This window comes from Lates calcarifer, linkage group LG11 (genome assembly GCF_001640805.2).
Source record: "Lates calcarifer isolate ASB-BC8 linkage group LG11, TLL_Latcal_v3, whole genome shotgun sequence".
Classification (NCBI taxonomy): domain Eukaryota; kingdom Metazoa; phylum Chordata; class Actinopteri; family Centropomidae; genus Lates; species Lates calcarifer.
Window position 1 is genome coordinate 13,118,364 of NC_066843.1, and position 11,983 is coordinate 13,130,346.

Genomic DNA, 11,983 nt, shown 5'->3' on the forward strand with positions numbered 1-11,983 from the left:
TCTAAATAGGTTAAAACGCACATTATTTTATGTTGGTGGGCTATTAATAAAGTATTAGCTAATGATGCTGACATACTTTCTTTTCTTAAGTTTGAGCATGGGGTAAACTACACATACTAAATAAAATTACTAATCAAAAAGGAAAGTTTTTGAATATAAGAGTAATCCATAATGGCAAAAACAGAAGAATGATATTGTTTCAACATTAAATCTTCAGTCATTTGATATTATAAGACAAACCTTGAGCTGTTTCACTTCACAATTTGATGTAATGCTTTTACACTCCTGCACCACAAGATGTCTCTAGTGTAGTGATGCTTCTTGGCACACTCATTAAATCTCAGCCATTGAAAGAAAGACCTTAGAGCACACTGTATGTTTCCTTTATTACAGCCCCCACAAGTCTCCATCCTCCATCTCCACACACCAACCTTCACAGTCACAGTCACACACACTCACGAATGCAAACACACACCTAAGATAAGGTAGTATATTTACAAGCGCATGTTCATGTGTTTGTGTTCATGTTTAAACAGGCCATGGGGGAAGGTACCCTGTGTTATCTTTTGTTAGTTAGTAGAAGTCAGGTTAAATGGGCAATAGAACCAAATAATCTGCTATTCTCCTATCTCAGAGAAGATTCATGCGTGACAGGATGTGGCGCTTTGATGATGAAGCTGAAAATTGTGTCACAGTGAGAGGCTACATTTTAATTTATTTTTCTTAAAAAAAAAAGAAAGATTGTGTGTGTGTGCGTGTGTGTGTGTGTGTGTGTGTGTGTGTGTGTGTGCATGTATATGAAAGCACACGTTGCATAGCCTCATGACTGAGGAGCCAATAATCCTTTAAAATGCTAATCACCTTCTCTCATTCCTCTCCATCCCTCAGTTCCTATATTCCTCCTTCATTTTTCCTGCTTTCTTCTGTTGCCACATATATAAAGTAAAAACTTAGTATGTCCTTTTCACAAAAAAAATCTCCTTCACTTCACATACCCTTCCCTTAGTCTCTCTCTCTTCCTCTAACCCCCTTCCCTTCTGCCTCTGCCCTCTGACACATCTGTATGACGCTACTCTGTTTCCAACCCTCTTGCATGCTCACTTTGCTGCACCATGCCAGAGTGAGTCACATCATTAAAAATGCTGCAGCCTAAAGCCGACCTTGCCCACAGCTCGCCGGCCAGATAGCCTCAATACTGCATCCTCCCCACAAGTCACAGTGATGTGGGTGTGGCTCAGTCCCTCTCTGCCACCCCCCACCCCCCCAAACACACACACACACACACACACACACACACACACACACACACACACACACATTCTCCCAACCCACTCCGCCTCCTCTACTGCTCATCTGTCTGGCTGTCTCCGTCTTTTTTGACAGAATGATGTGCACTGTCAAGCAAGCCCCGGATCGTACACTGCGGTTGCTATGACGTCAGACAGAGGCAGAGAGAGGTGGAGGGGTGGGGGGTGGGGTGTCAGGGGAGAAATGAGGAGACAGACAGAGATCGAGAAACACAGAGGGTGGGAGGATACATGGGAGAGGGAGGGGGGAGAAACAAAGCTGCGATAAGGGGAAGTGTGAGTGAAAAAAAAACGTATAGGAGGATGAGCAAGAGATTCAAGGAGTTGTGTGGTGTGTGTGGCTGAAGCACAAGAAAAGGGAATGATTAAGGGCATGGTTAAGGTTAGGAACAAAAAGAAAGCAGTGGAAAGCAGAGAAAGTAGAGGTAGGAGAGAGGATGTGGGCTGAAAGAGGCATTTTCTGCTATATTGTTCATATGAAGCAACAGAAACCTCAGGCTCACAGCCTTGTTTTATGTGGGTGGATTTTTTTAGTCAGCTCAAAAGCTTGCACGCACACGCATACGCACAAACAAGTGTTACTGACATGTTCATTGGATCAGGTGAAAGAGTTTATTGATCCAGTTGAATCAGCAAGTTATACCATCAGGTAGATGAGAGAGGAAACAAAACAGCCAGAACCACTTGTTCACACTGGATCAATCTGCTGCAGTCTTGCAGTTTTCCTTCAGGACAGAAGATAGCGCTGTTGCATTACACCAGGCGGTATACAATTAACCATGTATGTGGGCCATATTCAAGTGGATTAATGTAAATGTAATGTGCGTGCTTGGCTACATGTGCGCATGTGTGCAAGCGCTGCAGTGATGCATATGAAAATGGTTTTGTGTGCGCATATGTATCAGTGCAGTTCATGCGTATTCTTCATGTGTGTACATGCATACTCTGTGTATTTGTCTTCACTAAGTCATATGTATATGTGTTTTTCCAGCCTGCAGGATAAAATCACAGTGGTCCATGAGTGTGAGGGTGCACACAGGTTTATGTAACCTGCATGATGTGGCCTCTGCCTTTGGGATAATTTGCAACATTTATGTATATAAGGCCAGGATAGACTAGGACCAGACTGGGTCTCAAGGGCTGGATCATGGGGCTTTCACGCAGCTGTTCACCCAGTCTCAGTGGACCTCTCCTGAGATGAGGAGGACTGAAGGTAAAGGGCAGGGGCTTTGAGGCTACCTATTGCAATGGCAAGTGATTTCTCTTGGGTGTTGTGATGGGAGTGCCTGCTCTTTGTATTTATGACTCTTTTTTAAAAATCTATATTGTACATGTGGTGGAGCACTTGAGGCAAAGAAAAGCGAGAGGAAACATGATCTGACAGAAAAAAAAGATGGCAGGAAGGGAGGATATATTCAAAAATCATGTTTCTTGTTTTCTAGGTCATGAGAGTGGTAAGGGGGAAAGGAAGAGTGAAGGAACGACAGGAGTCTCTTGTGTATCATGACATCTTTAATGCACTTACAAACCTTACATTATCCCTTCTCTCTCTAAGCTTATTTGATAATTTATGGAAGCTAGGTCATTTGGGAAATGATGCACTGAGCTGCCACATACACATACACATACACATATGCCAACCCGTCCACACACACTGGGAGCTGACATGACGCAAAAGGAGGTGAGTGTGATGATGGACACAGGGGTCGAGAGGTGCCAACATAGTGAATGTTGGATTGAAGGAGAGGGAGACATAGGAGTTAGATTTACAGCATGAGATATAAAATACAGAGGGAGAGAGGGAGATTGTAATCATAAAGCCACAGCAGAATTTGTAGATGTTACTTTCACCGCAGCGAATAAAAGGCATGCATTAATGTATCACTGCAATAAAATCTTTATATTTCTACCTTAATAAAGTGCCACAAGAAACCTTAGCCACTGTGTTATCACCATGAAAGGAACAACAGAACTGCAATGTGGTATCTGATGTATTACAGCAATCACTCGGATGTTATTTGTAAAACTCAGCTACTGTAAATATCTTTTGTACATTTATAACAGTTGTATATAATGGATTTATGCTCCCTTGAAACATTCCCTCACTGGATAGTGTATTTATTTGTCATTATGTGCTGTTTGTTTAACAATTAAGTCACTTCATTCTGTCCATCTGCTGTAGCCATTTGTTGGGTGGGAGGCCAGTCATTATTTGTCTTTGTGATAGACACAGATGAATGGATGTTGTAGCTACATAAATCCCTCTAACCTCTTCCCTCCCTTCTTGTATTTATGACCATGAGTGTAATGCTTGTTAACCCCTGAACCCCTTGCTCTGTGTGTTACAGTGTGTGTGTGTGTGTGCATGTGTGTGTCTGTGGTTGTTCAGATTAACTCACAGCTGACAGAGATGTCTAAAAATAGTGGAGATTGCAATCCATTATTAACTAGCAGATTAGTATATGCATTTAAAAAAAAAAAAAATCTATCTCATTCTACAGTCAATACAACAGTCATGTAGTACACAACTGAGAACTAAGTGTAGCTGGGAATATCAAGGCTTAAAATATTTTAAACTTGCATTATATTTTCACTCATTTATTGTGTGAAATTGTTTGCCGCTAACTCTGACCTTGGGAATCATTGTTTCTCAATAATTGTGAATTACTTCTTGTCATGGCTCAGCTTATTTTTTTCTGCTGGTGTGTGGCACTTGCATTATGATGCTTTCATGCTGCTGTTTTATGTAGTGGTGAAATAAGACTGTAATAAGAACTCGTGTTTGAATATTAGGATTGTTATGGGCTAAACCGGTTTTGTGACACCTTGCAGGGGGTTTCTAACGGAGGATAATGTTGTATATTGGCTTTGGGGATTTCTCTTGCACACAGCCCATTCACGTGATTATTCCCCTGTAATGTTGCCATTATGGTAAACTCAACATGGCTTTTGCCTTATAGAATAGGTCGACACATTTGCATTTTTTCCCGCAACCTTCCCATTCAGCTAAGCATTAGAGAAATATTGCAACTGAAAGCAGCGGGTTTATGAGACAGCGTGCTTTATTATTGTTCATTTCATAAACTGCTGAGCTCTGGCTCTGTGGTTTACGCTGCTGCTACGCTCAGCCACAATTATTGCCACCATGCAGCTTATACTCATGTACAGATGGTCAGCTGCTGCGTCAGAAATAACATTTCATGAAAAAAGAATGTTTACTCTAATTCAAAGAATTTCTGTCTGTTGAAAAACTTTGATCCAACTGAGACAACAAAAAGCTGTGGTTCTTATCAGCAGAAAAAGATGTGTATGCTAATTGCATTTATTGAGATGGATTGAGATGGTCTTCACTGGAGCTTGTCATTGTCTCTCCCATTAGTCTCTGTTAAGGAAGAAAAAAAAGGGAAGGGTGAGAAATAGACTCAGGGGACTACAAAGATCTCAGAGAAAAAATAAGGGCGGAATATAGAGCCTGACTTATGTCTATGCATCTGTCTGTGCATATGCATGTGTGTGTGTGTGTGTGTGTGTGTGTGTGTGTGTGTGTGTGTGTGTGTGTGGCATGTATGTGGTTTACATCTGTCACCACTGTAAGTGCTGGCTAAGAGGATGAAAAAGCAGCATGTCCTTGAGCCGTATGCTGACTTATATCATAGTTATAATAATAATGGGTACACACAGACTCTTCTGCACTGACAATAATGGCTATAATCATAGATTCAGTTTATAAAGAGAGCTTGATACGAGGTTCTAATGGGTAAAAAGCCAGGCGATTATGAAATATGTAAGTGAAAGACTATCAGTCAATAAAGTTGTTAGAAGTTAAATTGCTAAATGCATCTCTCTCTCTCTTTCTCTGTGTGTGTGTGTGGTAATGCAGCTTGGAACAACAGATGGTCTTTTGTCACATTGCTCTTGACTGCTGCTGGTGTCTCAACAGAAATCATTTACATGCAGTTTTTTTTGGTTGGTGTCAGTTATAAATATTATACACTGTAAAATTTATAAAAGAGAATACCATATTATCCTTCTTTGTAACCTACTGCACTCACAACACCTAGCCTTCTTTTTCATGGTATTTTCCTATTTGTTGCTCGAACTTCTTTATCACACACTGTCAGTGGGATAATCAGTGTGTCAGTCTGCCTAATCTGCCTGGCCCCCTCTGAGATGGCTCTGTCTGATGTTGCCAGTATTGTTGCAGCAATATCAGACAAAAACAAAATTTAATGCCTTGAGACAAGCAACAGCCTAATTTTAACATTCATGCATAAAAACCAAGGCAATCCCATGTCTTCCTTTCTATTGATTGATTTACATGCATGAAATATCATGATGTGACTGCAGGGAGCATTTCACCAGAAAGCATGAGAATGAATCTCTTCCTTATCCAGTCGTGGTCCTGTGTTATCAGTCAAAACTTGCTTCTTCCTTAAGCAATGGGCCCCATACTCCCTGGGCCCACACATGCTCAGTATCCACACTCCTCCTAGTGCTTGAGCCTGATTTACTTTATGAATAGGAATGTACTTTAAATGTGAAATAATCCAAATACTAATATAATGTGCACAGCTAAATCTATTTTTAGGCAAGTTTTCACAGAGACGATAATTTCCCATTTCAGTAACATCATTACCCACCCAATCCACCTCATCCTCGCAACTATGAATTAACAGACAATGATAAATGACGGAAATATGAATGTTCCTACCTTTCAGCAGTAGTTAGTGTGGTGTCTGATAGAGATCTTTTGGCCTGCTGGTGCGGATAAAAATCAGGAGCAGGAGGAGCACTCAGTGGTGGTAATCACTGATAATGGGAATGAATGGTGTCCCTGTGGCCCTGATACACATCGGCTGATAGAGACAGTGCTGTTTACTTTCTGTCAACACTCCGGCTGCTGATAAATGCTGTTGAGTCTTTGTGTGTGTTTGTGCATGTATATTCTAAAGGAACAAAGAGTTAGAGTGCAGTAGAGAAGATATGTGCATGGAAACATCACTAACACATGTTCCTGTATACGGTTATGTAACTGGATAAGCGGTCACGTCATGTTTATGTGTTAGTGGGAGTGTAAAAACAAAACAAGGTTAGAAGCCTCCTGTAAAAAAGGACACAGGCCTTTGTCCTCTCTGATTGACCCATGATGAACTCTTTTTCTTGGGTGAGAGATTGCAGCAAAAGCCCTCAACAACCTCTGTTTTACTACAAAGCACAAACAACAGCTCATAGATCACAGCCATGTGTTGCAGAAATGAAAAATTAACAGCATAAAGACCAACACTGACATGATCAAAAATAAACAAAAAGACTAAAATTGTATTACCTAATATTCTGTTAAAATGCTGGCTGCGACTTGGATGCAACTACCGTCTGAAATGTTACCACTGAGACTTCATTAAAAACCTGTTTTGAGAAAACACACCCGGTGGGTATCTGAATCAAACCACTAACACTTGCTGCCTCCAAGTTTTCAATAACTCCATCTGTAGGTATGAAACACTCAATCTTTCTCTATGCACATAAACACAGATAAACAGACACGAGTCAATATGTAGATTCATGTGCAAACTCGTGCTTGAGGGCATGTTCGTGAATCAGACAATGTCCAAACATGCACGATTTCAGAATTTAGCAAACACTGAATAATTCATTTCTATGTAAATGTTATGCCACGATGATGTAAGTGCGTTGCAGAGTATGTGCTAAGCAGCTCTGAAAGGAGACTTTACCTATGCCAGGACCTGTTTTAATTAAGGACAAGGAGGAAAAAAATTGTCTACTGTGCAAATTTATTGAGAGGGGAAGTAAAATTTCTGCTTAAACAATAATTTAACTTCCTGAGTTGACAGTTTGTTTTGGCACATTTGAGAATGATGTAGCCTCCAGTCTTGTTGGATTCTTGTTTGTCTGTAACAGCCGGGCTTATCTGTAATGTCGTATCCAGATACGTACAGTGCCATTAATTCTTGGTAGACCTTTTCAGGTCTTTGAGCAGGAGGTGGAAGAGGACAGTTATATAAGAAAAAAACCCACAAAGAGTAACATGAAGAACATCAACCTTGAGCAAAAGAACTTTTCAAACTCCATTTTTGGTGGCATCAACAGCTCTGTGGTAGGCTGCAACATCTTCTTCTTCTTAATTCTTTCTCAGCTTCTTACACAACCATCCTTGCTCATCAGTGCCTGTGTGTGTGCGTCTATTTGTATTTTTGCATGTGTGTGAGAGAGACATGACAATGAGCTTTGAGCAAATGGTTTATTTATAGCTGGGAAATGGCCCTAAAAGCCTTGCAACCCCCCATGACTGTCTGACTGGGTGAGTACAAACTGAAATATGAACACAAATTCCAGACACCACAAACAAGCCCTCATTCAAAAGGTAAATATGTTTTTACAGCAGGTGTCTTAATGTTAATATACATGGCAACATGTATGCATATGTTCATGCAGTGCCATAACATGATGGATGCAATGGCTTTATGGGTGGCATAGAATAGGTGAGGTTCTTTCCATTGGTGCACCCTCAGTGATATGCATTCAGAGGAGCTGCGGTGGGAGGTGATCACCCGCAGCATTCAAATCACTGACACACGAAACCAAAAACATTGATTGTCTTGTTCTGCTGGGAAATCTTCGGTCCCCCATCCCTGGGATAATACTCCCTGCCACATTGCAAGAACTGCTCAGAAATGGTTTGAGGAACACGACGGCGAGCCCAAGGTGTTGACCTGGCCAACCCACAGGACCCATAGGATCAGCTGCTGCCCATTCCAGACACTCGCAGGACACCCACAGAGGTCCTGTGTCCATGCACTGATGGGTCAGGGCTGTTGTGGTAGCATGAGGGGGACCTACACAATATTAGGCAGGTGGTTTTAATGCTGTGGCTGATCAGTGTTTACTCAGGCTGATTTGAAGCCAAGAATTAAATTGTGTGCACAGTGTTTTACTGCTATCTATTGTTAAGAGTTGCAGTTGTGTTGCCCTTGTAACAACACCTATCAGTGATGCCACGGGGTACAGAATACACCTCTACATCACTGCAGCAAGGAGAGAAGTGCTTTTCCAAACAAAGACTTCAGTTGGTTTGTGCATGCTACATGCCAACTAATGAATGCTGAAGAGGTTTATTAATGTATTCTCCAGATGCACCGTGCCTCTTATGAAAATAATTGAGTGCATATTGCAGCGCACGTTTGTTAGGCATATTATATGTACCGCTGGTTAGACGATATGCTGGATCATCGGCTTAATAATAAAAGTGTGTATGCACTATATTTATTTCTAAAAATTCCATCCAATATGTTTTTTCAGCAATATTTGTTATGAGTTTTATTATAAGCATAGGGTTTATTTTACTTTCACTGCTGGTTGTTGACCTCTCCACTCTCAAGTGCTTTGCACATCAAATCACCTAGACTGCGTAAAATAGCTTTCCATAACCAGCATTGTATGGTGTCAGGATAATTAGTTTACCAGCTCAAGAGCTTACAGTGGTCGGCTATGCTCATGGTCGCACTGCTTTTACTCTTGAGACAATGCTAAATGCCTCTGCATTTGACTGTGAATTCAGTTTAAAGCCTTGCAGGGTGCTAATATGACTTTATGACTTTATGATAATTCAAGGTGTTGAGTAAATTGTGAAAAAGAAACACTGTTGCTGAAATATGGACATAAACAACCAACTCTCTGAATCTGCTAGAATCTGAATCTGAAAAAAGTTAAATTCCCTTTATCTCGCTAAAACTTGGCCCCAGAATAAGGCTTAATGTTTTGATTTACCTGCGAGTGATACATACCTTTTCATGGTGGTATGTGTTACCTGGGCTTGATCAAATATTTAAGATATTTCTTTTCACCTCACTCATCCTTGAAGCTTCACCACAGGAAATCAAATATTGAAGTTCCGTGTTTTAATAAGTAAGTTGAGCATGCTGCACGCACGTACAGTTACAAACAGTGACGCTTGTGTGCACATGTGCAGCCCTGCATGCAAAACTACATATTCACATTTAAATGCACAGAGATGTATCTAACAGACAAAAATACACACTCACAATGTAATGCTTTTGATACACAGTTCTCTCAGTAGATATAATATCCTATGGACAATTCTTTAACCACAGAGAATGTGTTCAACAAGAGGTCAGCCTCAAGTATTACATGGCCCTGATTATATTTGTGACCCTGCATCCTGCCTTGTTATCCCCCTTCCCTGTAAGCACTTTATAAGCAGGGAGCCCACAGGGATTAGAACATCAGGAGGACTCAAATACTCCTCTTCTTCCGTTTGATATGTGCCGACATTTGTGTGTGTTCGTGGACACTGTATGTGTGTAAGTGTGTGCGGAAAAGATTGGATGTACCATATACATGCTGTGGCAGCACTGGGATGACACATACATTCTAGGCACTGATGTACATCGGAGGCACATGTGACATGACTGCAACTGACTGTTTTTGGGCACTGGACAGCAGGGATGGGACAAACAGGCTAATCAGTTTCATCGGTAAAGGACAGTGATATGATTGCTGTTTTTCTTTCCAACATTTCAGCCTTTTGCCTTTTGCCAGCTCAGGGCTGTTGGACATGTGAATAACTTGTCCTCTACACAAACCTCCCTGGAAATCTCATGACATTATTTACAGTTAAAGGGACCTTTTGTGAGACATATGTGACATTTGTGCTTGATATTTTTGTTCACTGTATCCCTGCAAATCCCTGCAGCACAATATTCATGTATATGTACATTTTCAGTATTATCAATACTCAGTGTATTATTGAACGTCATACTTTTTGGTGACATTTGTTTTATTATTTTTTGTATTTGTATATATAAGTATGGAATTTACATGTTTGCCCATGTGTGTACCAAATAATATTTCAGGTGGCTAATAACTTGCAGTTCTTACTTACTTATTTTATTCCAACTATGCTACTAAATTACAGTTCGTATTGTTGTATATTGTATATACTTACGTTACTGTAATTTTTGTGGCGTTTTGTTGTATTTAGTTACTTGTTTATTTATTTTATGTTAGCCTTTATTTTATTAGATTTATTCCTATATATTCCTTATAATAGCTTTATTCCTACTCTCTCTTCACACTGTATTAGTTTCCCACCTCTGTATTGCAACTGGTGTACAGCAATTTCCCTTGGGATAAATAAAACTTCTCGAATCTTGAATCTGACACTAAGATCTCCTGTAATTCATAGCTTTTTCGTTCATCCTCCTCAAATTGCCTTTGCATAGTGACTCCTAGAGACTGTCCGACCTTAAAAGACAACTCCATGGGTCATCTGTGCGAGCAGCTGTCTATGACCCATCGATACATTTTGTCATTAAACAACTTCTAGTGGTTGCAGTAATTATGACCGGGGGAAAAGTTAGGTGATGTAGCCACAAAGACCACATTAGCAGGAGGTTGGGGTTGATGGATGGGTCGACAAAACACAGGACTGTTCACTTCCTGTGTGAAACCCATAGTCAATGTTAACCACGTGTTAAGTATTATAATCATGATGACAAAGTCCTATAATCTGAATGAAGGACTTATTTTGACCCAAACCACGACCTTTTCTTAAATCTAATCACATACTGTAGTTTTAGTGCCTAAACCTAACCATACTTTGACTGCATGTTTATCATGACAATGAAGGTTGGGTACTCCTCTGGCTGGTACATTCCCATGGGTAATATTCTAGGGAAGGGACAAGCCACCTATGAGGTCATATAGGTTGGAGAACTTGTTGGTCTCTCAGCACAGATTCAAGTATCACTCTGTCTGCCCTTTTTTTCTCTCTCTCTCTCTCCCAGTCATTTGTCAGAGCCTGCTGCCCTCCAACCTTTCTCTTTCTGTCTCTCCATTCATCCGTGCCCTTTGCCCATATTTTTCTCAATCTGTGCTCATCCCTCCATTCACCTCTCTCCCTCCACTCGCCAGCCTGTCTGCCCACTTTCTGTCCTCATCTTCTCCACCTGATAACAAGGAGGGGAATGCAATGCTATGCTTCGCTGGCTCTCCTCCCTGCTGCACACAAAGAATGTGAATGGTGTACAAAGAGAAACAGGAGGTGTGTGCACACACACACTCACACACTTACATGACTGGAAAATGTTTGATTTATCCTTTTTCACTATGAGTCATCAACATGGTGAGAGGCTAGCACTGGCTATGAAGTAATGAAATTTAAAGCTGTCTTTCACCAGCTAGCTTCACTTTCAATAGGAGTGGTGCTGAAGCAGCAAGACATGGATATGAATAATGCCATAATTCATGCCCAGAACATTAATTTTTTGAGCTTGCCAGCTCTAGATCCCTGTGAAACATTTTGCATAGATCACGTCTTCTTTGTTGCCCTGAGGAAATATACTTTTAAAGATACAAGGGAAGTTTGGGGTGTTTCGACATGTGGTAGAAGCAAGTCTATCTGTTTAATGAGGATTAAACAGATAGTTTTCTTAATATAATGGCTCTGGGGAGAAAACAGCCAGAATAAGATCTAATCAGTTTGACTAATATCTGAGCAGAGGTTGGCTGAAAAATATGTTTTTATTCTCCTATAAAGAATTAATCTTCCAAGTTATATAATACAATGTAAAAATGTAAAACAAGCAAGATGTAGGAGGTGGAGTAAATAAGAGAAATGCTGCAGGCTTCTGGCAGCT